Source organism: Garra rufa, chromosome 1, assembly GCF_049309525.1.
Source record: "Garra rufa chromosome 1, GarRuf1.0, whole genome shotgun sequence".
NCBI classification, from domain to species: domain Eukaryota; kingdom Metazoa; phylum Chordata; class Actinopteri; order Cypriniformes; family Cyprinidae; genus Garra; species Garra rufa.
The window spans coordinates 76,749,371-76,773,760 of record NC_133361.1 but is presented as its reverse complement, the minus strand read 5'-3'; the positions used below and the strand labels follow the sequence as shown (position 1 = coordinate 76,773,760).

General features: G+C 38.4%; 18 non-coding genes across 18 annotated transcripts; all 18 read right to left on the bottom strand.

Moving 5' to 3' along the window:
• Positions 1-439: 439 nt before the first annotated feature.
• LOC141317857 (5S ribosomal RNA) lies at positions 440-558 on the bottom strand. The gene has a single exon (XR_012352210.1). It is a non-coding gene; the product is annotated as a 5S ribosomal RNA (ribosomal RNA).
• An 84-nt stretch (positions 559-642) lies between these two features.
• On the bottom strand, positions 643-761 carry LOC141317842 (5S ribosomal RNA). The gene has a single exon (XR_012352196.1). It is a non-coding gene; the product is annotated as a 5S ribosomal RNA (ribosomal RNA).
• A 7,763-nt stretch (positions 762-8,524) lies between these two features.
• LOC141316740 (5S ribosomal RNA) lies at positions 8,525-8,643 on the bottom strand. The gene has a single exon (XR_012351559.1). It is a non-coding gene; the product is annotated as a 5S ribosomal RNA (ribosomal RNA).
• Positions 8,644-8,727: 84 nt separating this feature from the next.
• Positions 8,728-8,846, bottom strand: LOC141318464 (5S ribosomal RNA). Its single transcript, XR_012352780.1, has one exon. It is a non-coding gene; the product is annotated as a 5S ribosomal RNA (ribosomal RNA).
• A 752-nt stretch (positions 8,847-9,598) lies between these two features.
• On the bottom strand, positions 9,599-9,717 carry LOC141299172 (5S ribosomal RNA). The gene has a single exon (XR_012341716.1). It is a non-coding gene; the product is annotated as a 5S ribosomal RNA (ribosomal RNA).
• Positions 9,718-10,470: 753 nt separating this feature from the next.
• Positions 10,471-10,589, bottom strand: LOC141299160 (5S ribosomal RNA). The gene has a single exon (XR_012341714.1). It is a non-coding gene; the product is annotated as a 5S ribosomal RNA (ribosomal RNA).
• Positions 10,590-10,673: 84 nt separating this feature from the next.
• LOC141318463 (5S ribosomal RNA) lies at positions 10,674-10,792 on the bottom strand. Its single transcript, XR_012352779.1, has one exon. It is a non-coding gene; the product is annotated as a 5S ribosomal RNA (ribosomal RNA).
• A 6,423-nt stretch (positions 10,793-17,215) lies between these two features.
• LOC141318505 (5S ribosomal RNA) lies at positions 17,216-17,334 on the bottom strand. Its single transcript, XR_012352818.1, has one exon. It is a non-coding gene; the product is annotated as a 5S ribosomal RNA (ribosomal RNA).
• Positions 17,335-18,087: 753 nt separating this feature from the next.
• LOC141299154 (5S ribosomal RNA) lies at positions 18,088-18,206 on the bottom strand. The gene has a single exon (XR_012341713.1). It is a non-coding gene; the product is annotated as a 5S ribosomal RNA (ribosomal RNA).
• Positions 18,207-18,290: 84 nt separating this feature from the next.
• On the bottom strand, positions 18,291-18,409 carry LOC141299148 (5S ribosomal RNA). Its single transcript, XR_012341712.1, has one exon. It is a non-coding gene; the product is annotated as a 5S ribosomal RNA (ribosomal RNA).
• A 753-nt stretch (positions 18,410-19,162) lies between these two features.
• On the bottom strand, positions 19,163-19,281 carry LOC141299143 (5S ribosomal RNA). The gene has a single exon (XR_012341710.1). It is a non-coding gene; the product is annotated as a 5S ribosomal RNA (ribosomal RNA).
• Positions 19,282-20,034: 753 nt separating this feature from the next.
• LOC141299137 (5S ribosomal RNA) lies at positions 20,035-20,153 on the bottom strand. The gene has a single exon (XR_012341709.1). It is a non-coding gene; the product is annotated as a 5S ribosomal RNA (ribosomal RNA).
• Positions 20,154-20,237: 84 nt separating this feature from the next.
• Positions 20,238-20,356, bottom strand: LOC141318504 (5S ribosomal RNA). The gene has a single exon (XR_012352817.1). It is a non-coding gene; the product is annotated as a 5S ribosomal RNA (ribosomal RNA).
• A 753-nt stretch (positions 20,357-21,109) lies between these two features.
• LOC141299132 (5S ribosomal RNA) lies at positions 21,110-21,228 on the bottom strand. The gene has a single exon (XR_012341708.1). It is a non-coding gene; the product is annotated as a 5S ribosomal RNA (ribosomal RNA).
• A 753-nt stretch (positions 21,229-21,981) lies between these two features.
• LOC141299125 (5S ribosomal RNA) lies at positions 21,982-22,100 on the bottom strand. The gene has a single exon (XR_012341707.1). It is a non-coding gene; the product is annotated as a 5S ribosomal RNA (ribosomal RNA).
• Positions 22,101-22,853: 753 nt separating this feature from the next.
• LOC141299119 (5S ribosomal RNA) lies at positions 22,854-22,972 on the bottom strand. The gene has a single exon (XR_012341706.1). It is a non-coding gene; the product is annotated as a 5S ribosomal RNA (ribosomal RNA).
• Positions 22,973-23,725: 753 nt separating this feature from the next.
• LOC141299113 (5S ribosomal RNA) lies at positions 23,726-23,844 on the bottom strand. The gene has a single exon (XR_012341705.1). It is a non-coding gene; the product is annotated as a 5S ribosomal RNA (ribosomal RNA).
• An 84-nt stretch (positions 23,845-23,928) lies between these two features.
• LOC141317513 (5S ribosomal RNA) lies at positions 23,929-24,047 on the bottom strand. Its single transcript, XR_012351888.1, has one exon. It is a non-coding gene; the product is annotated as a 5S ribosomal RNA (ribosomal RNA).
• Positions 24,048-24,390: the final 343 nt, after the last annotated feature.

The window sequence follows — 24,390 nt, the reverse complement described above, 5'->3', positions numbered from 1 at the left end:
CACGATAAAACTATGTAAACTCTGTTAAAAGAATACAGTTCATTTGTCCATACCCTAAAACAGTCCAAGAATCCCAGTGTGTTGATAAGTCCAATATGAGTGTCCACCAGTGCATGTACAATCCACAGAAAGTGTAATCCAAAATTTGCAGGTGGTGAATGGAAAGGTGAGCTCTAAAATTAGCAACTCCTCAATCCAACAGTTTGGTGACTGTCCTTTGTTTGTCATGCTGCTCTCTTATACAGTTATACTTCCTGCTTCCAACCATCCATTTATTAAAGACACACACACTTAAAATGTTAAGAGTAATAAAATGGCCTAAAAAACATGTAAAACACTTAAAACTCTATAATACATTTAAATGATTGTAATAAATAGAGCGGTAAAACACGTCTTTCTAAAAGCCAGCATATTATATAAATAGTGAAGAAAAGGCAAAAGCTTACAGCACCTGTTATTCCCAGGCAGTCTCCCATCTAAGTACTAACCAGGCCCGACGCTGCTTAGCTTCCGAGATCAGACGAGATCGGGCGCTCTCAGCGCGGTATGGCCGTAAGCGAGGGCTGCTCCAAAAAGTGGGCTATTTAAAGATCAGCCTCCGTAAAAGCCAGCATATTATATAAATATTGAAGAAAATGCAAAAGCTTACAGCACCTGGTATTCCCAGGCGGTCTACCATCCAAGTACTAACCAGGCCCGACGCTGCTTAGCTTCCGAGATCAGAAGAGATCGGGCGCTCTCAGCACGGTATGGCCGTAAGCGACGGTTGCTCCGAAAAGTGGGCTATTTAAAGATCAGCCTCCGTAAAAGCCAGCATATTATATAAATATTGAAGAAAATGCAAAAGCTTACAGCACCTGGTATTCCCTGGCGGTCTCCCATCCAAGTGTAACAATCGGCCTTATCAGCCGAGTTACAAGACTAAAATGGGGTCAGATTTAACTGTGAGAGATGACTGGTGGTTAAAAGAATGAGACATAAAAGAAGATTGGTTTAAATAGATTTGGTGTATTTACAAGGTTCACATAAAATACTTTAAAACAACACGATAAAACTAGGTAAACTCTGTTAAAAGAATACAGTTCATTTGTCCATACCCTAAAACAGTCCAAGAATCCCAGTGTGTTGATAAGTCCAATGTGAGTGTCCACCAGTGCCTGTACAATCCACAGAAAGTGTAATCCAAAGTTTGCAGGTGGTGAATGGAAAGGTGAGCTCTAAAATTAGCAACTCCTCAATCCAACAGTTTGGTGACTGTCCTTTGTTTGTCATGCTGCTCTCTTATACAGTTGTACTTCCTGCTTCCAACCATCCATTTATTAAAGACACACACACTTAAAATGTTAAGAGTAATAAAATGGCCTAAAAAACATGTAAAACACTTAAAACTCTATAATACATTTAAATGATTGTAATAAATAGAGCGGTAAAACACGTCTTTCTAAAAGCCAGCATATTATATAAATAGTGAAGAAAAGGCAAAAGCTTACAGCACCTGGTATTCCCAGGCGGTCTCCCATCCAAGTGTAACAATCGGCCTTATCAGCCGAGTTACAAGACTAAAATGGGATCAGATTTAACTGTGAGAGATGACTAGTGGTTAAAAGAATGAGACATAAAAGAAGATTGGTTTAAATAGATTTGGTTTATTTACAAGGTTCACATAAAAGACTTTAAAACAACACGATAAAACGAGGTAAACGCTGTTAAAAGAATACAGTTCATTTGTCCATACCCTAAAAACAGTCCAAGAATCCCAGTGTGTTGATAAGTCCAATGTGAGTGTCCACCGGTGTATATACAATCCACAGAAAGTGTAATCCAAAGTTTGCAGGTGGTGAATGGAAAGGTGAGCTCTAAAATTAGCAACTCCTCAATCCAACAGTTTGGTGACTGTCCTTTGTTTGTCATGCTGCTCTCTTATACAGTTGTACTTCCTGCTTCCTGTCATGTGTCTAGTCACATGGCAGGCCAACCATCCATTTTTTAAAGACACACACTCACTTAAAATGTTAAGAGTAATAAAATGGCCTAAAAAACATGTAAAACACTTAAAACTCTATAATACATTTAAATGATTGTAATAAATAGAGCGGTAAAACACGTCTTTCTAAAAGCCAGCATATTATATAAATAGTGAAGAAAAGGCAAAAGCTTACAGCACCTGGTATTCCCAGGCGGTCTCCCATCCAAGTACTAAGCAGGCCCGACGCTGCTTAGCTTCCGAGATCAGACGAGATCGGGCGCTCTTTTTTTTTTTTTTTTTTTTTTTTTTTATTGTACAAAAATCATTATATATTTGAATACACATTGAATACACAAATCAATAATACATTTTCATTACTACTGAAGAAGAACCCAATACACAACAAAACCGTTATCACCAATTTCCGAGTATTTAGCATTGTTGCTGGGGAAACATTCGTAAATATTACATGACACAAGCATCTTTTTAACCCAATCATAACAACAAATAAAAGCCTAAAAGCTAAACCAACAAAAGTTCATCTTCCCCTGGCATGTAAAAGTGCATATTTTTTAAAATACATATGACATCTTTTGTGAAAATTTCATAAAAATCTCCCATAATATTTTCTGATTTAAAATAACTGTACAGCATTTTGACATGATCTTCTGCCATCCATTTAAAAAGAAACCAAAGGTTTAAAACAAAATCTCTGTTTTTCGCTATATTCCTTCTTTTCCATATAGCTTTTTTTGCCACAATTAAAAACAAATTAATGAGTTTCTTGTTTGGTTTATTCTCTGCTATTCCCAACATAAACATTCTACTCCAATTAAAATCCTCTTCGTTACCTCTTAAATCTTTGATTAGTTTCTTAAATTCGTTAAAAAATGGGATCAACTCCTTACAGAATAAAAACAAATGTAAAATTCCCTCATCTTCTGTTTTACAAACTTTGCATTGAGCATTTGTTTCTTTCTGCATAGCACACAATCTCATTTCCGTAAAAATCACATTTTGTCTAATAAAATAATCAAAACATTCTAGATCTACATCCAACCATTTCCATGCCATATGCTTCCAGATATCTTTTTCTTCAATTTCGTTAAAATGCCTTATCCAGAATTGATTGGCAACAGGTTTTTTAAAAATTCTTTTCATAAAAAAACCATAAAACATTTTAACAGTACCCAAATTAAAATTCACCAACTTGTCTTTACATTTTAAAAACACATTCATTTTGTTCTCCTTTTCTTCCCTCTTGTTAAGATCATCCAGCCATTCTCCAGGGATTGCTTTTTTTACCTCTTCGTATTGTCTTTTTAAAAACATTACATTAAAATCCTCCTTCCCCTCCTCCATCGCATCTATAATCACTTGAAGTGGTAAAAATCCCTCTTTATATTCCCATAAAACATCCCTTACCTTCACAATCCCCACTTGCAACCATTTCTTAAAATAGAGGTCATGCTCTTGTATCTTTACTTTTCCATTTAAAAACAGAGGTTGATTTAAAATCCTTTCCCTCCCCTCTGGATTAAAATCCACCTCTGTTAAAAAAAGCCTCCAAGCATTTAAAACCTCTTTATAAAACTGTGGGATCCCCTCCATCATCCAATTCTTCAGCTTCATCCATAAAATGTCTTCCCCTAAATTAAAATTCCCACATTTGTTTAAATAGAAGCTCATTATTTTCTTCCACTCTGCATTGTTCGTGTCATCCAAATATTTCCTTACCACTTTTACCCTCATGCTTTTCATTTTTTGCTCTACGTCGACCAACCCCATTCCTCCCTCTTCTGGTTTCCCTATCAATGTAAGATATGCAATTCTTGGAGGCTTTTTGTCCCATAGAAATTCTAAAACACTTTTCTTTATTCTCTTCAAAACCCAATCTGGCAATGGCATGACATGTAAATTGTACCACATTTTGGATAACATTAACATATTTACAATTAAAATTTTCCCTTTCAAACTTAAAGATCTGTTTCTCCAAAAAATAAGTCTTCTTTCCATCCCTCCTACCGTCTCTTCCCACATATTGTCAATTGCCTCCTTTTCATTCCTTGCTAATATTGCCCCTAAAATCTTCATTTCTTGAACCTCCTTAAACCTAAAAAGCCATGTTAAAATCTCGGCCCTTCCAAACTTCATATATACAGTTTTTTCTTCATTTATTTTTGCACCTGAACCCTCACAATAAAATGTTGTTTTCTCTATCACTCTTTTAACACTTTCTATATTTTCAACCACAACTGTCGTGTCATCAGCGTATTGAAATATTTTTGTTAACTCTTTTCCCTCTTCCATTTTTATTCCATTTATTCTTTTTTCTCTGTTTATTAAAAGCCCTAAAGGTTCTGCCACCAAAGAGTACAACTGTGCTGACAATGGACACCCTTGTCTTATAGATCTTGAAACTTTAAAAGGTTGAGTTAAAAATCCATTGCATTTTACTTTTGTTAAAATATCCCTGTATAAAATTGAGATCCATTTTATAAAATTATCTCCAAAACCAAATTCTTTTAAAATCGCAAATAAAAACCCATGTTCGACTCTGTCGAACGCCTTTTCAAAGTCCATACTTATAATGTATGCGCTCCTTTCTTTTTCTTTTATATAACCCACTATATCTCTTATGCTGCTTGTAATGTCTGCTATATCCCTCCCCTTTACTCCATATGCTTGGTTGGTTTCTATTATATTTGGCATGACTTTTTTTAACCTATTCGCTAAGACCTTTGCTAAAATTTTTAAATCAGTGTTTAACATTGTAATGGGTCTAAAATTCTTCAGTTCATTTTTGTCTCCCTTTTTCTTGTATATTATTTTCATTAATCCTAGCCCCATTTTTGGGTTTACTCTTTCTTTTTTGAACACTTCTTCATAAATTTCATTTAAAATCCCAACTACCTTTTCTTTAAAAACTTTGTAAAACTCGCTTCCAATACCATCTATTCCAGGGCTTTTCTTCACTCTTAATTGATTTATGGCTTGTTTAATTTCTTCTGTTGTTATTTCGCTTTCACAATCCTTTTTATCCTCCTCACCAACTTTCCTTGCTATTTGTTGTAATAAAATCTTCCGTTTTTCCTCATCTCCTCCCTCTGACTTAAACAATTCCTCATAATATGTTTTCACTTCTTTTAAAATCCTCTCTGTATCTGACACCACTTTCCCATCCTTACTTTTAAGTTCTTTAATTATTTCCGCTTTCCCCCTGCTTTTCTCAAGATTAAAAAAGAATCTGTTACATTTTTCTCCTTCCACCATGTATTTTGCTTTGCTTCTTAACATCGCCCCTTTGCATTTCTCCTCTTCTATTTTTCCCAATGTATTTTCAAATTGAATTACTTTTTGTACATTTACTTCATTTTTATTTAACTCCTCTTTTAATGTTCTCCTTACTTCTTTCTCCTTAGTTCTTTTAACCTTTTGTAACAAATTACAGTAGTTTATTGAATATTTCTTTATCTGATACTTTACGTTTTCCCACCATTGCCTTTTGTCTTCCATATACATCAGATCTTTTTTCCTCTCATCTAATATATTTTCAATCTCTTTTTTAAAACTTTCATTTTTTAAAACATCAGTGTTTAAGATCCACACTCCAGGTCCCTTCGTTTCTCTTTTAAAATCCATCACCATTAAAACCATTTTGTGATCGCTTAAGGTTGTGTCTTTATAAACTATTCTGTCAATAAAACATTCCAGATTTCTAGTACTTAAGAAATAATCTATTCTGGTTTGGCACATAAAATTCCCCACCAACTGTCTTCTTGAAAATTCCTTCTTTTTCTCGTTTCTTTCCCTCCACACATCAATCATATTTTTCTCTTCCATCAACGACTTTAGTTCTTTTCTGCCCCCATCCGTTTTAAAAACCATCCCGTTTGCCATATCCATTTTGCTAAAAACTGTGTTAAAATCCCCTGCAATCACCACCTTCCCCCATTTTTCAATTACATCGGCTAAAACATTAAAATACATTTTCTTTTCTTTTTCTTCATTCGGAGCATGCACGTTCCCTAAAATAAAATTTTCTTCCTCCATCACCATTTCTACAACCATACATTTTCCTTTTTTATCACTATACAAATGCTTTGTCTTGATACCTCTGTCTTTTCTTATTAAAATCGCCATTCCTCCTCCAATTTTTCCTTCTCCGTTATTAAAGAGTAATTCCCCTTCCCATCTTTTTTTAAAATCCTCCATACGATTCTCTTTCCAGTTTGTCTCTTGCAATAAAATCACATCCTCATTTTTACACAGTTCCTTCATCTTTTCAAATTTAAAACCATTCATTAGTCCTCTAGCATTAAAAGTCACAATTTTCAACACCATAAAATAAACTAAAAGCCATAAAGTCCCCATTTTGTCAGCTCATGGCCTCCCCTTCCTTTCCAGTATCTCCACTGTCCTGTTTCTCCTCACATGTTTGTTTTAAAACTTTCCTTTTGGCTTTCTCTAGATTTGGTGTTACCTTAGTTCTTCTTCTTCTTTTATTTGATATTCCCATGGTGCCGCCATCATCAATGTTTTCGCTGTCTCTGTCCACTCTCCCTTCCTCGTTGACCTGCTCCTCTGACTCTTCCAATTCTGTTTGCAAATCCTCCGTCGTCTCCATCAGTGTCTCTGTTTCGTCGTTGTCCTGCATTACTCCAGTCCTTTCGCTTTCATCGTCAATGTCCGTGCCTGCAATACCCTCTCTTTGTGTTCCTCCCGTGTCCTCGCGTGGCTCCTCTTCATTGTCTCCCTCATGCATCTGCCCGCTCTCCTGGTCATCCTCCTGCTGGTCTCCGAACCAGCACTCGCACTTATTTAGTACGAGCCTGCAGTCCGGGCACCTCACTGCATTACAGTCCCGTGCGAAGTGGCCCCTCTCCTCGCACTTGAAACATTTGAAGTCTGGGCAGTCCTTCATCAGGTGTTCAGGGCTCATACACAGCCTACAGGTTCTCACCTGCTGGCTGTGTATCACCCTGAAATACTGAGGCCCCTCTTCTGTCTCCATTCTCGTGCTATAGGGCAGAGAAGCCACCTCTTTTGGGAATCGCACTCTCACAAATCTCGTTCCATCCTCGATGCGGGTGCCCGGATAAAATCTCCGTTTGATCTGGGAGATGGGAGTTACCCCCCATCCCTCCAGCTTTTGTAGAACCACGTCGTCCTCCAGGTAAGCGGGCAGATGCATGAAAGAGACAACAAATTCTTTATTATTCAACTTTTTAATTTCACATGTCTTTCCTTTTATCATCAATCCATCTGCTAGTTTCTCAATATCTTCTTCTTTCTCCAATGTTATTTCATATTCTCTCATCATTTTTGGTCTTACCGCAAGTATAGTCGTCACGTCCATCTTGTCTGTCAGTGCTTGAATAATGTCCTCTGCTTTCCCATCCTGCACTTCAGTCAGATCAATCACTACGGTTGCTTCTTTAGCGTAAATCCGTTTCTGCTCCTTTTTAGGGTAATCCTTTTCTCGTAGTCTTTTATCCAGTCCATTTTCTGTTTGCTGCCTTTTCTCTCGTGCCAAATCCATATTCATAGAAATTAATCCATCCATTAAAAAAAAAAAAAAAAAAAAAAAAAAAAAAAAGGAACTAACCACCCTCCAGACAGCAAGAATGCTGCTGTTAGGTGGTTTAAAAGTTGACAAAAAACACAAAAAACTAACTTAACGTATTACAACTCACAAAACAAACAAAAATTAAACACAAAATGGAGGAGAGCCTTCCTCTCCCAACTGCTGCCAACCACTTCCTGTTGCTCTCTAGCGCCTCAGGTGGGGGTATGGCCGTAAGCGAGGGCTGCTCCAAAAAGTGGGCTATTTAAAGATCAGCCTCCGTAAAAGCCAGCATATTATATAAATAGTGAAGAAAAGGCAAAAGCTTACAGCACCTGGTAATCCCAGGCGGTCTCCCATCCAAGTGTAACAATCGGCCTTATCAGCCGAGTTACAAGACTAAAATGGGGTCAGATTTAACTGTGAGAGATGACTAGTGGTTAAAAGAATGAGACATAAAAGAAGATTGGTTTAAATAGATTTGGTTTATTTACAAGGTTCACATAAAAGACTTTAAAACAACACGATAAAACGAGGTAAACGCTGTTAAAAGAATACAGTTCATTTGTCCATACCCTAAAAACAGTCCAAGAATCCCAGTGTGTTGATAAGTCCAATGTGAGTGTCCACCGGTGTATATACAATCCACAGAAAGTGTAATCCAAAGTTTGCAGGTGGTGAATGGAAAGGTGAGCTCTAAAATTAGCAACTCCTCAATCCAACAGTTTGGTGACTGTCCTTTGTTTGTCATGCTGCTCTCTTATACAGTTGTACTTCCTGCTTCCTGTCATGTGTCTAGTCACATGGCAGGCCAACCATCCATTTTTTAAAGACACACACTCACTTAAAATGTTAAGAGTAATAAAATGGCCTAAAAAACATGTAAAACACTTAAAACTCTATAATACATTTAAATGATTGTAATAAATAGAGCGGTAAAACACGTCTTTCTAAAAGCCAGCATATTATATAAATAGTGAAGAAAAGGCAAAAGCTTACAGCACCTGGTATTCCCAGGCGGTCTCCCATCCAAGTACTAAGCAGGCCCAACGCTGCTTAGCTTCCGAGATCAGACGAGATCGGGCGCTCTCAGCGCGGTACGGCCGTAAGCGAGGGCTGCTCCAAAAAGTGGGCTATTTAAAGATCAGCCTCCGTAAAAGCCAGCATATTATATAAATAGTGAAGAAAAGGCAAAAGCTTACAGCACCTGGCATTCCAAGGCGGTCTCCCATCCAAGTACTAAGCAGGCCCGACGCTGCTTAGCTTCCGAGATCAGACGAGATCGGGCGCTCTCAGCGCGGTATGGCCGTAAGCGAGGGCTGCTCCAAAAAGTGGGCTATTTAAAGATCAGCCTCCGTAAAAGCCAGCATATTATATAAATAGTGAAGAAAAGGCAAAAGCTTACAGCACCTGGTATTCCCAGGCGGTCTCCCATCCAAGTGTAACAATCGGCCTTATCAGCCGAGTTACAAGACTAAAATGGGATCAGATTTAACTGTGAGAGATGACTAGTGGTTAAAAGAATGAGACATAAAAGAAGATTGGTTTAAATAGATTTGGTTTATTTACAAGGTTCACATAAAAGACTTTAAAACAACACGATAAAACGAGGTAAACGCTGTTAAAAGAATACAGTTCATTTGTCCATACCCTAAAAACAGTCCAAGAATCCCAGTGTGTTGATAAGTCCAATGTGAGTGTCCACCGGTGTATATACAATCCACAGAAAGTGTAATCCAAAGTTTGCAGGTGGTGAATGGAAAGGTGAGCTCTAAAATTAGCAACTCCTCAATCCAACAGTTTGGTGACTGTCCTTTGTTTGTCATGCTGCTCTCTTATACAGTTGTACTTCCTGCTTCCTGTCATGTGTCTAGTCACATGGCAGGCCAACCATCCATTTTTTAAAGACACACACTCACTTAAAATGTTAAGAGTAATAAAATGGCCTAAAAAACATGTAAAACACTTAAAACCATTAATACATTTAAATGATTGTAATAAATAGAGCGGTAAAACACGTCTTTCTAAAAGCCAGCATATTATATAAATAGTGAAGAAAAGGCAAAAGCTTACAGCACCTGGTATTCCCAGGCGGTCTCCCATCCAAGTACTAAGCAGGCCCGACGCTGCTTAGCTTCCGAGATCAGACGAGATCGGGCGCTCTCAGCGCGGTATGGCCGTAAGCGAGGGCTGCTCCAAAAAGTGGGCTATTTAAAGATCAGCCTCCGTAAAAGCCAGCATATTATATAAATAGTGAAGAAAAGGCAAAAGCTTACAGCACCTGGTAATCCCAGGCGGTCTCCCATCCAAGTGTAACAATCGGCCTTATCAGCCGAGTTACAAGACTAAAATGGGGTCAGATTTAACTGTGAGAGATGACTAGTGGTTAAAAGAATGAGACATAAAAGAAGATTGGTTTAAATAGATTTGGTTTATTTACAAGGTTCACATAAAAGACTTTAAAACAACACGATAAAACGAGGTAAACGCTGTTAAAAGAATACAGTTCATTTGTCCATACCCTAAAAACAGTCCAAGAATCCCAGTGTGTTGATAAGTCCAATGTGAGTGTCCACCGGTGTATATACAATCCACAGAAAGTGTAATCCAAAGTTTGCAGGTGGTGAATGGAAAGGTGAGCTCTAAAATTAGCAACTCCTCAATCCAACAGTTTGGTGACTGTCCTTTGTTTGTCATGCTGCTCTCTTATACAGTTGTACTTCCTGCTTCCTGTCATGTGTCTAGTCACATGGCAGGCCAACCATCCATTTTTTAAAGACACACACTCACTTAAAATGTTAAGAGTAATAAAATGGCCTAAAAAACATGTAAAACACTTAAAACTCTATAATACATTTAAATGATTGTAATAAATAGAGCGGTAAAACACGTCTTTCTAAAAGCCAGCATATTATATAAATAGTGAAGAAAAGGCAAAAGCTTACAGCACCTGGTATTCCCAGGCGGTCTCCCATCCAAGTACTAAGCAGGCCCGACGCTGCTTAGCTTCCGAGATCAGACGAGATCGGGCGCTCTCAGCGCGGTATGGCCGTAAGCGAGGGCTGCTCCAAAAAGTGGGCTATTTAAAGATCAGCCTCCGTAAAAGCCAGCATATTATATAAATAGTGAAGAAAAGGCAAAAGCTTACAGCACCTGGCATTCCAAGGCGGTCTCCCATCCAAGTACTAAGCAGGCCCGACGCTGCTTAGCTTCCGAGATCAGACGAGATCGGGCGCTCTCAGCGCGGTATGGCCGTAAGCGAGGGCTGCTCCAAAAAGTGGGCTATTTAAAGATCAGCCTCCGTAAAAGCCAGCATATTATATAAATAGTGAAGAAAAGGCAAAAGCTTACAGCACCTGGTATTCCCAGGCGGTCTCCCATCCAAGTGTAACAATCGGCCTTATCAGCCGAGTTACAAGACTAAAATGGGATCAGATTTAACTGTGAGAGATGACTAGTGGTTAAAAGAATGAGACATAAAAGAAGATTGGTTTAAATAGATTTGGTTTATTTACAAGGTTCACATAAAAGACTTTAAAACAACACGATAAAACGAGGTAAACGCTGTTAAAAGAATACAGTTCATTTGTCCATACCCTAAAAACAGTCCAAGAATCCCAGTGTGTTGATAAGTCCAATGTGAGTGTCCACCGGTGTATATACAATCCACAGAAAGTGTAATCCAAAGTTTGCAGGTGGTGAATGGAAAGGTGAGCTCTAAAATTAGCAACTCCTCAATCCAACAGTTTGGTGACTGTCCTTTGTTTGTCATGCTGCTCTCTTATACAGTTGTACTTCCTGCTTCCTGTCATGTGTCTAGTCACATGGCAGGCCAACCATCCATTTTTTAAAGACACACACTCACTTAAAATGTTAAGAGTAATAAAATGGCCTAAAAAACATGTAAAACACTTAAAACTCTATAATACATTTAAATGATTGTAATAAATAGAGCGGTAAAACACGTCTTTCTAAAAGCCAGCATATTATATAAATAGTGAAGAAAAGGCAAAAGCTTACAGCACCTGGTATTCCCAGGCGGTCTCCCATCCAAGTACTAAGCAGGCCCGACGCTGCTTAGCTTCCGAGATCAGACGAGATCGGGCGCTCTTTTTTTTTTTTTTTTTTTTTTTTTTTTTTTATTGTACAAAAATCATTATATATTTGAATACACATTGAATACACAAATCAATAATACATTTTCATTACTACTGAAGAAGAACCCAATACACAACAAAACCGTTATCACCAATTTCCGAGTATTTAGCATTGTTGCTGGGGAAACATTCGTAAATATTACATGACACAAGCATCTTTTTAACCCAATCATAACAACAAATAAAAGCCTAAAAGCTAAACCAACAAAAGTTCATCTTCCCCTGGCATGTAAAAGTGCATATTTTTTAAAATACATATGACATCTTTTGTGAAAATTTCATAAAAATCTCCCATAATATTTTCTGATTTAAAATAACTGTACAGCATTTTGACATGATCTTCTGCCATCCATTTAAAAAGAAACCAAAGGTTTAAAACAAAATCTCTGTTTTTCGCTATATTCCTTCTTTTCCATATAGCTTTTTTTGCCACAATTAAAAACAAATTAATGAGTTTCTTGTTTGGTTTATTCTCTGCTATTCCCAACATAAACATTCTACTCCAATTAAAATCCTCTTCGTTACCTCTTAAATCTTTGATTAGTTTCTTAAATTCGTTAAAAAATGGGATCAACTCCTTACAGAATAAAAACAAATGTAAAATTCCCTCATCTTCTGTTTTACAAACTTTGCATTGAGCATTTGTTTCTTTCTGCATAGCACACAATCTCATTTCCGTAAAAATCACATTTTGTCTAATAAAATAATCAAAACATTCTAGATCTACATCCAACCATTTCCATGCCATATGCTTCCAGATATCTTTTTCTTCAATTTCGTTAAAATGCCTTATCCAGAATTGATTGGCAACAGGTTTTTTAAAAATTCTTTTCATAAAAAAACCATAAAACATTTTAACAGTACCCAAATTAAAATTCACCAACTTGTCTTTACATTTTAAAAACACATTCATTTTGTTCTCCTTTTCTTCCCTCTTGTTAAGATCATCCAGCCATTCTCCAGGGATTGCTTTTTTTACCTCTTCGTATTGTCTTTTTAAAAACATTACATTAAAATCCTCCTTCCCCTCCTCCATCGCATCTATAATCACTTGAAGTGGTAAAAATCCCTCTTTATATTCCCATAAAACATCCCTTACCTTCACAATCCCCACTTGCAACCATTTCTTAAAATAGAGGTCATGCTCTTGTATCTTTACTTTTCCATTTAAAAACAGAGGTTGATTTAAAATCCTTTCCCTCCCCTCTGGATTAAAATCCACCTCTGTTAAAAAAAGCCTCCAAGCATTTAAAACCTCTTTATAAAACTGTGGGATCCCCTCCATCATCCAATTCTTCAGCTTCATCCATAAAATGTCTTCCCCTAAATTAAAATTCCCACATTTGTTTAAATAGAAGCTCATTATTTTCTTCCACTCTGCATTGTTCGTGTCATCCAAATATTTCCTTACCACTTTTACCCTCATGCTTTTCATTTTTTGCTCTACGTCGACCAACCCCATTCCTCCCTCTTCTGGTTTCCCTATCAATGTAAGATATGCAATTCTTGGAGGCTTTTTGTCCCATAGAAATTCTAAAACACTTTTCTTTATTCTCTTCAAAACCCAATCTGGCAATGGCATGACATGTAAATTGTACCACATTTTGGATAACATTAACATATTTACAATTAAAATTTTCCCTTTCAAACTTAAAGATCTGTTTCTCCAAAAAATAAGTCTTCTTTCCATCCCTCCTACCGTCTCTTCCCACATATTGTCAATTGCCTCCTTTTCATTCCTTGCTAATATTGCCCCTAAAATCTTCATTTCTTGAACCTCCTTAAACCTAAAAAGCCCCGTTAAAATCTCGGCCCTTCCAAACTTCATATATACAGTTTTTTCTTCATTTATTTTTGCACCTGAACCCTCACAATAAAATGTTGTTTTCTCTATCACTCTTTTAACACTTTCTATATTTTCAACCACAACTGTCGTGTCATCAGCGTATTGAAATATTTTTGTTAACTCTTTTCCCTCTTCCATTTTTATTCCATTTATTCTTTTTTCTCTGTTTATTAAAAGCCCTAAAGGTTCTGCCACCAAAGAGTACAACTGTGCTGACAATGGACACCCTTGTCTTATAGATCTTGAAACTTTAAAAGGTTGAGTTAAAAATCCATTGCATTTTACTTTTGTTAAAATATCCCTGTATAAAATTGAGATCCATTTTATAAAATTATCTCCAAAACCAAATTCTTTTAAAATCGCAAATAAAAACCCATGTTCGACTCTGTCGAACGCCTTTTCAAAGTCCATACTTATAATGTATGCGCTCCTTTCTTTTTCTTTTATATAACCCACTATATCTCTTATGCTGCTTGTAATGTCTGCTATATCCCTCCCCTTTACTCCATATGCTTGGTTGGTTTCTATTATATTTGGCATGACTTTTTTTAACCTATTCGCTAAGACCTTTGCTAAAATTTTTAAATCAGTGTTTAACATTGTAATGGGTCTAAAATTCTTCAGTTCATTTTTGTCTCCCTTTTTCTTGTATATTATTTTCATTAATCCTAGCCCCATTTTTGGGTTTACTCTTTCTTTTTTGAACACTTCTTCATAAATTTCATTTAAAATCCCAACTACCTTTTCTTTAAAAACTTTGTAAAACTCGCTTCCAATACCATCTATTCCAGGGCTTTTCTTCACTCTTAATTGATTTATGGCTTGTTTAATTTCTTCTGTTGTTATTTCGCTTTCACAATCCTTTTTATCCTCCTCACCAACTTTCCTTGCTATTTGTTGTAATAAAATCTTCCGTTTTTCCTCATCTCCTCCCTCTGACTTAAACAATTCCTCATAATATGTTTTCACTTCTTTTAAAATCCTCTCTGTATCTGACACCACTTTCCCATCCTTACTTTTAAGTTCTTTAATTATTTCCGCTTTCCCCCTGCTTTTCTCAAGATTAAAAAAGAATCTGTTACATTTTTCTCCTTCCACCATGTATTTTGCTTTGCTTCTTAACATCGCCCCTTTGCATTTCTCCTCTTCTATTTTTCCCAATGTATTTTCAAATTGAATTACTTTTTGTACATTTACTTCATTTTTATTTAACTCCTCTTTTAATGTTCTCCTTACTTCTTTCTCCTTAGTTCTTTTAACCTTTTGTAACAAATTACAGTAGTTTATTGAATATTTCTTTATCTGATACTTTACGTTTTCCCACCATTGCCTTTTGTCTTCCATATACATCAGATCTTTTTTCCTCTCATCTAATATATTTTCAATCTCTTTTTTAAAACTTTCATTTTTTAAAACATCAGTGTTTAAGATCCACACTCCAGGTCCCTTCGTTTCTCTTTTAAAATCCATCACCATTAAAACCATTTTGTGATCGCTTAAGGTTGTGTCTTTATAAACTATTCTGTCAATAAAACATTCCAGATTTCTAGTACTTAAGAAATAATCTATTCTGGTTTGGCACATAAAATTCCCCACCAACTGTCTTCTTGAAAATTCCTTCTTTTTCTCGTTTCTTTCCCTCCACACATCAATCATATTTTTCTCTTCCATCAACGACTTTAGTTCTTTTCTGCCCCCATCCGTTTTAAAAACCATCCCGTTTGCCATATCCATTTTGCTAAAAACTGTGTTAAAATCCCCTGCAATCACCACCTTCCCCCATTTTTCAATTACATCGGCTAAAACATTAAAATACATTTTCTTTTCTTTTTCTTCATTCGGAGCATGCACGTTCCCTAAAATAAAATTTTCTTCCTCCATCACCATTTCTACAACCATACATTTTCCTTTTTTATCACTATACAAATGCTTTGTCTTGATACCTCTGTCTTTTCTTATTAAAATCGCCATTCCTCCTCCAATTTTTCCTTCTCCGTTATTAAAGAGTAATTCCCCTTCCCATCTTTTTTTAAAATCCTCCATACGATTCTCTTTCCAGTTTGTCTCTTGCAATAAAATCACATCCTCATTTTTACACAGTTCCTTCATCTTTTCAAATTTAAAACCATTCATTAGTCCTCTAGCATTAAAAGTCACAATTTTCAACACCATAAAATAAACTAAAAGCCATAAAGTCCCCATTTTGTCAGCTCATGGCCTCCCCTTCCTTTCCAGTATCTCCACTGTCCTGTTTCTCCTCACATGTTTGTTTTAAAACTTTCCTTTTGGCTTTCTCTAGATTTGGTGTTACCTTAGTTCTTCTTCTTCTTTTATTTGATATTCCCATGGTGCCGCCATCATCAATGTTTTCGCTGTCTCTGTCCACTCTCCCTTCCTCGTTGACCTGCTCCTCTGACTCTTCCAATTCTGTTTGCAAATCCTCCGTCGTCTCCATCAGTGTCTCTGTTTCGTCGTTGTCCTGCATTACTCCAGTCCTTTCGCTTTCATCGTCAATGTCCGTGCCTGCAATACCCTCTCTTTGTGTTCCTCCCGTGTCCTCGCGTGGCTCCTCTTCATTGTCTCCCTCATGCATCTGCCCGCTCTCCTGGTCATCCTCCTGCTGGTCTCCGAACCAGCACTCGCACTTATTTAGTACGAGCCTGCAGTCCGGGCACCTCACTGCATTACAGTCCCGTGCGAAGTGGCCCCTCTCCTCGCACTTGAAACATTTGAAGTCTGGGCAGTCCTTCATCAGGTGTTCAGGGCTCATACACAGCCTACAGCTTCACCCTGAAATACTGAGGCCCCTCTTCTGTCTCCATTCTCGTGCTATAGGGCAGAGAAGCCACCTCTTTTGGGAATCGCACTCTCACAAATCTCGTTCCATCCTCGATGCGGGTGCCCGGATAAAATCTCCGTTTGATCTGGGAGATGGGAGTTACCCCCCATCCCTCCAGCTTTTGTAGAACCACGTCGTCCTCCAGGTAAGCGGGCAGATGCATGAAAGAGACAACAAATTCTTTATTATTCAACTTTTTAATTTCACATGTCTTTCCTTTTATCATCAATCCATCTGCTAGTTTCTCAATATCTTCTTCTTTCTCCAATGTTATTTCATATTCTCTCATCATTTTTGGTCTTACCGCAAGTATAGTCGTCACGTCCATCTTGTCTGTCAGTGCTTGAATAATGTCCTCTGCTTTCCCATCCTGCACTTCAGTCAGATCAATCACTACGGTTGCTTCTTTAGCGTAAATCCGTTTCTGCTCCTTTTTAGGGTAATCCTTTTCTCGTAGTCTTTTATCCAGTCCATTTTCTGTTTGCTGCCTTTTCTCTCGTGCCAAATCCATATTCATAGAAATTAATCCATCCATTAAAAAAAAAAAAAAAGGAACTAACCACCCTCCAGACAGCAAGAATGCTGCTGTTAGGTGGTTTAAAAGTTGACAAAAAACACAAAAAACTAACTTAACGTATTACAACTCACAAAACAAACAAAAATTAAACACAAAATGGAGGAGAGCCTTCCTCTCCCAACTGCTGCCAACCACTTCCTGTTGCTCTCTAGCGCCTCAGGTGGGGGTATGGCCATAAGCGAGGGCTGCTCCAAAAAGTGGGCTATTTAAAGATCAGCCTCCGTAAAAGCCAGCATATTATATAAATAGTGAAGAAAAGGCAAAAGCTTACAGCACCTGGCATTCCCAGGCAGTCTCCCATCCAAGTACTAAGCAGGCCCGACGCTGCTTAGCTTCCGAGATCAGACGAGATCGGGCGCTCTCAGCGCGGTATGGCCGTAAGCGAGGGCTGCTCCAAAAAGTGGGCTATTTAAAGATCAGCCTCCGTAAAAGCCAGCATATTATATAAATAGTGAAGAAAAGGCAAAAGCTTACAGCACCTGGTAATCCCAGGCGGTCTCCCATCCAAGTGTAACAATCGGCCTTATCAGCCGAGTTACAAGACTAAAATGGGGTCAGATTTAACTGTGAGAGATGACTAGTGGTTAAAAGAATGAGACATAAAAGAAGATTGGTTTAAATAGATTTGGTTTATTTACAAGGTTCACATAAAAGACTTTAAAACAACACGATAAAACGAGGTAAACGCTGTTAAAAGAATACAGTTCATTTGTCCATACCCTAAAAACAGTCCAAGAATCCCAGTGTGTTGATAAGTCCAATGTGAGTGTCCACCGGTGTATATACAATCCACAGAAAGTGTAATCCAAAGTTTGCAGGTGGTGAATGGAAAGGTGAGCTCTAAAATTAGCAACTCCTCAATCCAACAGTTTGGTGACTGTCCTTTGTTTGTCATGCTGCTCTCTTATACAGTTGTACTTCCTGCTTCCTGTCATGTGTCTAGTCACATGGCAGGCCAACCATCCATTTTTTAAAGACACACACTCACTTAAAATGTTAAGAGTAATAAAATGGCCTGAAAAACATGTAAAACACTTAAAACTCTATAATACATTTAAATGATTGTAATAAATAGAGCGGTAAAACACGTCTTTCTAAAAGCCAGCATATTATATAAATAGTGAAGAAAAGGCAAAAGCTTACAGCACCTGGTATTCCCAGGCGGTCTCCCATCCAAGTACTAAGCAGGCCCGACGCTGCTTAGCTTCCGAGATCAGACGAGATCGGGCGCTCTCAGCGCGGTATGGCCGTAAGCGAGGGCTGCTCCAAAAAGTGGGCTATTTAAAGATCAGCCTCCGTAAAAGCCAGCATATTATATAAATAGTGAAGAAAAGGCAAAAGCTTACAGCACCTGGTATTCCCAGGCGGTCTCCCATCCAAGTACTAAGCAGGCCCGACGCTGCTTAGCTTCCGAGATCAGACGAGATCGGGCGCTCTCAGCGCGGTATGGCCGTAAGCGAGGGCTGCTCCAAAAAGTGGGCTATTTAAAGATCAGCCTCCGTAAAAGCCAGCATATTATATAAATAGTGAAGAAAAGGCAAAAGCTTACAGCACCTGGTATTCCCAGGCGGTCTCCCATCCAAGTGTAACAATCGGCCTTATCAGCCGAGTTACAAGACTAAAATGGGATCAGATTTAACTGTGAGAGATGACTAGTGGTTAAAAGAATGAGACATAAAAGAAGATTGGTTTAAATAGATTTGGTTTATTTACAAGGTTCACATAAAAGACTTTAAAACAACACGATAAAACGAGGTAAACGCTGTTAAAAGAATACAGTTCATTTGTCCATACCCTAAAAACAGTCCAAGAATCCCAGTGTGTTGATAAGTCCAATGTGAGTGTCCACCGGTGTATATACAATCCACAGAAAGTGTAATCCAAAGTTTGCAGGTGGTGAATGGAAAGGTGAGCTCTAAAATTAGCAACTCCTCAATCCAACAGTTTGGTGACTGTCCTTTGTTTGTCATGCTGCTCTCTTATACAGTTGTACTTCCTGCTTCCTGTCATGTGTCTAGTCACATGGCAGGCCAACCATCCATTTTTTAAAGACACACACTCACTTAAAATGTTAAGAGTAATAAAATGGCCTAAAAAACATGTAAAACACTTAAAACTCTATAATACATTTAAATGATTGTAATAAATAGAGCGGTAAAACACGTCTTTCTAAAAGCCAGCATATTATATAAATAGTGAAGAAAAGGCAAAAGCTTACAGCACCTGGTATTCCCAGGCGGTCTCCCATCCAAGTACTAAGCAGGCCCGACGCTGCTTAGCTTCCGAGATCAGACGAGATCGGGCGCTCTCAGCGCGGTATGGCCGTAAGCGAGGGCTGCTCCAAAAAGTGGGCTATTTAAAGATCAGCCTCCGTAAAAGCCAGCATATTATATAAATAGTGAAGAAAAGGCAAAAGCTTACAGCACCTGGTAATCCCAGGCGGTCTCCCATCCAAGTGTAACAATCGGCCTTATCAGCCGAGTTACAAGACTAAAATGGGGTCAGATTTAACTGTGAGAGATGACTAGTGGTTAAAAGAATGAGACATAAAAGAAGATTGGTTTAAATAGATTTGGTTTATTTACAAGGTTCACATAAAAGACTTTAAAACAACACGATAAAACGAGGTAAACGCTGTTAAAAGAATACAGTTCATTTGTCCATACCCTAAAAACAGTCCAAGAATCCCAGTGTGTTGATAAGTCCAATGTGAGTGTCCACCGGTGTATATACAATCCACAGAAAGTGTAATCCAAAGTTTGCAGGTGGTGAATGGAAAGGTGAGCTCTAAAATTAGCAACTCCTCAATCCAACAGTTTGGTGACTGTCCTTTGTTTGTCATGCTGCTCTCTTATACAGTTGTACTTCCTGCTTCCTGTCATGTGTCTAGTCACATGGCAGGCCAACCATCCATTTTTTAAAGACACACACTCACTTAAAATGTTAAGAGTAATAAAATGGCCTAAAAAACATGTAAAACACTTAAAACTCTATAATACATTTAAATGATTGTAATAAATAGAGCGGTAAAACACGTCTTTCTAAAAGCCAGCATATTATATAAATAGTGAAGAAAAGGCAAAAGCTTACAGCACCTGGTATTCCCAGGCGGTCTCCCATCCAAGTACTAAGCAGGCCCGACGCTGCTTAGCTTCCGAGATCAGACGAGATCGGGCGCTCTCAGCGCGGTATGGCCGTAAGCGAGGGCTGCTCCAAAAAGTGGGCTATTTAAAGATCAGCCTCCGTAAAAGCCAGCATATTATATAAATAGTGAAGAAAAGGCAAAAGCTTACAGCACCTGGCATTCCCAGGCAGTCTCCCATCCAAGTACTAAGCAGGCCCGACGCTGCTTAGCTTCCGAGATCAGACGAGATCGGGCGCTCTCAGCGCGGTATGGCCGTAAGCGAGGGCTGCTCCAAAAAGTGGGCTATTTAAAGATCAGCCTCCGTAAAAGCCAGCATATTATATAAATAGTGAAGAAAAGGCAAAAGCTTACAGCACCTGGTATTCCCAGGCGGTCTCCCATCCAAGTGTAACAATCGGCCTTATCAGCCGAGTTACAAGACTAAAATGGGATCAGATTTAACTGTGAGAGATGACTAGTGGTTAAAAGAATGAGACATAAAAGAAGATTGGTTTAAATAGATTTGGTTTATTTACAAGGTTCACATAAAAGACTTTAAAACAACACGATAAAACGAGGTAAACGCTGTTAAAAGAATACAGTTCATTTGTCCATACCCTAAAAACAGTCCAAGAATCCCAGTGTGTTGATAAGTCCAATGTGAGTGTCCACCGGTGTATATACAATCCACAGAAAGTGTAATCCAAAGTTTGCAGGTGGTGAATGGAAAGGTGAGCTCTAAAATTAGCAACTCCTCAATCCAACAGTTTGGTGACTGTCCTTTGTTTGTCATGCTGCTCTCTTATACAGTTGTACTTCCTGCTTCCTGTCATGTGTCTAGTCACATGGCAGGCCAACCATCCATTTTTTAAAGACACACACTCACTTAAAATGTTAAGAGTAATAAAATGGCCTAAAAAACATGTAAAACACTTAAAACTCTATAATACATTTAAATGATTGTAATAAATAGAGCGGTAAAACACGTCTTTCTAAAAGCCAGCATATTATATAAATAGTGAAGAAAAGGCAAAAGCTTACAGCACCTGGTATTCCCAGGCGGTCTCCCATCCAAGTACTAAGCAGGCCCGACGCTGCTTAGCTTCCGAGATCAGACGAGATCGGGCGCTCTCAGCGCGGTATGGCCGTAAGCGAGGGCTGCTCCAAAAAGTGGGCTATTTAAAGATCAGCCTCCGTAAAAGCCAGCATATTATATAAATAGTGAAGAAAAGGCAAAAGCTTACAGCACCTGGTAATCCCAGGCGGTCTCCCATCCAAGTGTAACAATCGGCCTTATCAGCCGAGTTACAAGACTAAAATGGGGTCAGATTTAACTGTGAGAGATGACTAGTGGTTAAAAGAATGAGACATAAAAGAAGATTGGTTTAAATAGATTTGGTTTATTTACAAGGTTCACATAAAAGACTTTAAAACAACACGATAAAACGAGGTAAACGCTGTTAAAAGAATACAGTTCATTTGTCCATACCCTAAAAACAGTCCAAGAATCCCAGTGTGTTGATAAGTCCAATGTGAGTGTCCACCGGTGTATATACAATCCACAGAAAGTGTAATCCAAAGTTTGCAGGTGGTGAATGGAAAGGTGAGCTCTAAAATTAGCAACTCCTCAATCCAACAGTTTGGTGACTGTCCTTTGTTTGTCATGCTGCTCTCTTATACAGTTGTACTTCCTGCTTCCTGTCATGTGTCTAGTCACATGGCAGGCCAACCATCCATTTTTTAAAGACACACACTCACTTAAAATGTTAAGAGTAATAAAATGGCCTAAAAAACATGTAAAACACTTAAAACTCTATAATACATTTAAATGATTGTAATAAATAGAGCGGTAAAACACGTCTTTCTAAAAGCCAGCATATTATATAAATAGTGAAGAAAAGGCAAAAGCTTACAGCACCTGGTATTCCCAGGCGGTCTCCCATCCAAGTACTAAGCAGGCCCGACGCTGCTTAGCTTCCGAGATCAGACGAGATCGGGCGCTCTCAGCGCGGTATGGCCGTAAGCGAGGGCTGCTCCAAAAAGTGGGCTATTTAAAGATCAGCCTCCGTAAAAGCCAGCATATTATATAAATAGTGAAGAAAAGGCAAAAGCTTACAGCACCTGGTATTCCCAGGCGGTCTCCCATCCAAGTGTAACAATCGGCCTTATCAGCCGAGTTACAAGACTAAAATGGGATCAGATTTAACTGTGAGAGATGACTAGTGGTTAAAAGAATGAGACATAAAAGAAGATTGGTTTAAATAGATTTGGTTTATTTACAAGGTTCACATAAAAGACTTTAAAACAACACGATAAAACGAGGTAAACGCTGTTAAAAGAATACAGTTCATTTGTCCATACCCTAAAAACAGTCCAAGAATCCCAGTGTGTTGATAAGTCCAATGTGAGTGTCCACCGGTGTATATACAATCCACAGAAAGTGTAATCCAAAGTTTGCAGGTGGTGAATGGAAAGGTGAGCTCTAAAATTAGCAACTCCTCAATCCAACAGTTTGGTGACTGTCCTTTGTTTGTCATGCTGCTCTCTTATACAGTTGTACTTCCTGCTTCCTGTCATGTGTCTAGTCACATGGCAGGCCAACCATCCATTTTTTAAAGACACACACTCACTTAAAATGTTAAGAGTAATAAAATGGCCTAAAAAACATGTAAAACACTTAAAACTCTATAATACATTTAAATGATTGTAATAAATAGAGCGGTAAAACACGTCTTTCTAAAAGCCAGCATATTATATAAATAGTGAAGAAAAGGCAAAAGCTTACAGCACCTGGTATTCCCAGGCGGTCTCCCATCCAAGTACTAAGCAGGCCCGACGCTGCTTAGCTTCCGAGATCAGACGAGATCGGGCGCTCTCAGCGCGGTATGGCCGTAAGCGAGGGCTGCTCCAAAAAGTGGGCTATTTAAAGATCAGCCTCCGTAAAAGCCAGCATATTATATAAATAGTGAAGAAAAGGCAAAAGCTTACAGCACCTGGTAATCCCAGGCGGTCTCCCATCCAAGTGTAACAATCGGCCTTATCAGCCGAGTTACAAGACTAAAATGGGGTCAGATTTAACTGTGAGAGATGACTAGTGGTTAAAAGAATGAGACATAAAAGAAGATTGGTTTAAATAGATTTGGTTTATTTACAAGGTTCACATAAAAGACTTTAAAACAACACGATAAAACGAGGTAAACGCTGTTAAAAGAATACAGTTCATTTGTCCATACCCTAAAAACAGTCCAAGAATCCCAGTGTGTTGATAAGTCCAATGTGAGTGTCCACCGGTGTATATACAATCCACAGAAAGTGTAATCCAAAGTTTGCAGGTGGTGAATGGAAAGGTGAGCTCTAAAATTAGCAACTCCTCAATCCAACAGTTTGGTGACTGTCCTTTGTTTGTCATGCTGCTCTCTTATACAGTTGTACTTCCTGCTTCCTGTCATGTGTCTAGTCACATGGCAGGCCAACCATCCATTTTTTAAAGACACACACTCACTTAAAATGTTAAGAGTAATAAAATGGCCTAAAAAACATGTAAAACACTTAAAACTCTATAATACATTTAAATGATTGTAATAAATAGAGCGGTAAAACACGTCTTTCTAAAAGCCAGCATATTATATAAATAGTGAAGAAAAGGCAAAAGCTTACAGCACCTGGTATTCCCAGGCGGTCTCCCATCCAAGTACTAAGCAGGCCCGACGCTGCTTAGCTTCCGAGATCAGACGAGATCGGGCGCTCTCAGCGCGGTATGGCCGTAAGCGAGGGCTGCTCCAAAAAGTGGGCTATTTAAAGATCAGCCTCCGTAAAAGCCAGCATATTATATAAATAGTGAAGAAAAGGCAAAAGCTTACAGCACCTGGTATTCCCAGGCGGTCTCCCATCCAAGTACTAAGCAGGCCCGACGCTGCTTAGCTTCCGAGATCAGACGAGATCGGGCGCTCTCAGCACGGTATGGCCGTAAGCGAGGGCTGCTCCAAAAAGTGGGCTATTTAAAGATCAGCCTCCGTAAAAGCCAGCATATTATATAAATAGTGAAGAAAAGGCAAAAGCTTACAGCACCTGGTATTCCCAGGCGGTCTCCCATCCAAGTGTAACAATCGGCCTTATCAGCCGAGTTACAAGACTAAAATGGGATCAGATTTAACTGTGAGAGATGACTAGTGGTTAAAAGAATGAGACATAAAAGAAGATTGGTTTAAATAGATTTGGTTTATTTACAAGGTTCACATAAAAGACTTTAAAACAACACGATAAAACGAGGTAAACGCTGTTAAAAGAATACAGTTCATTTTTCCATACCCTAAAA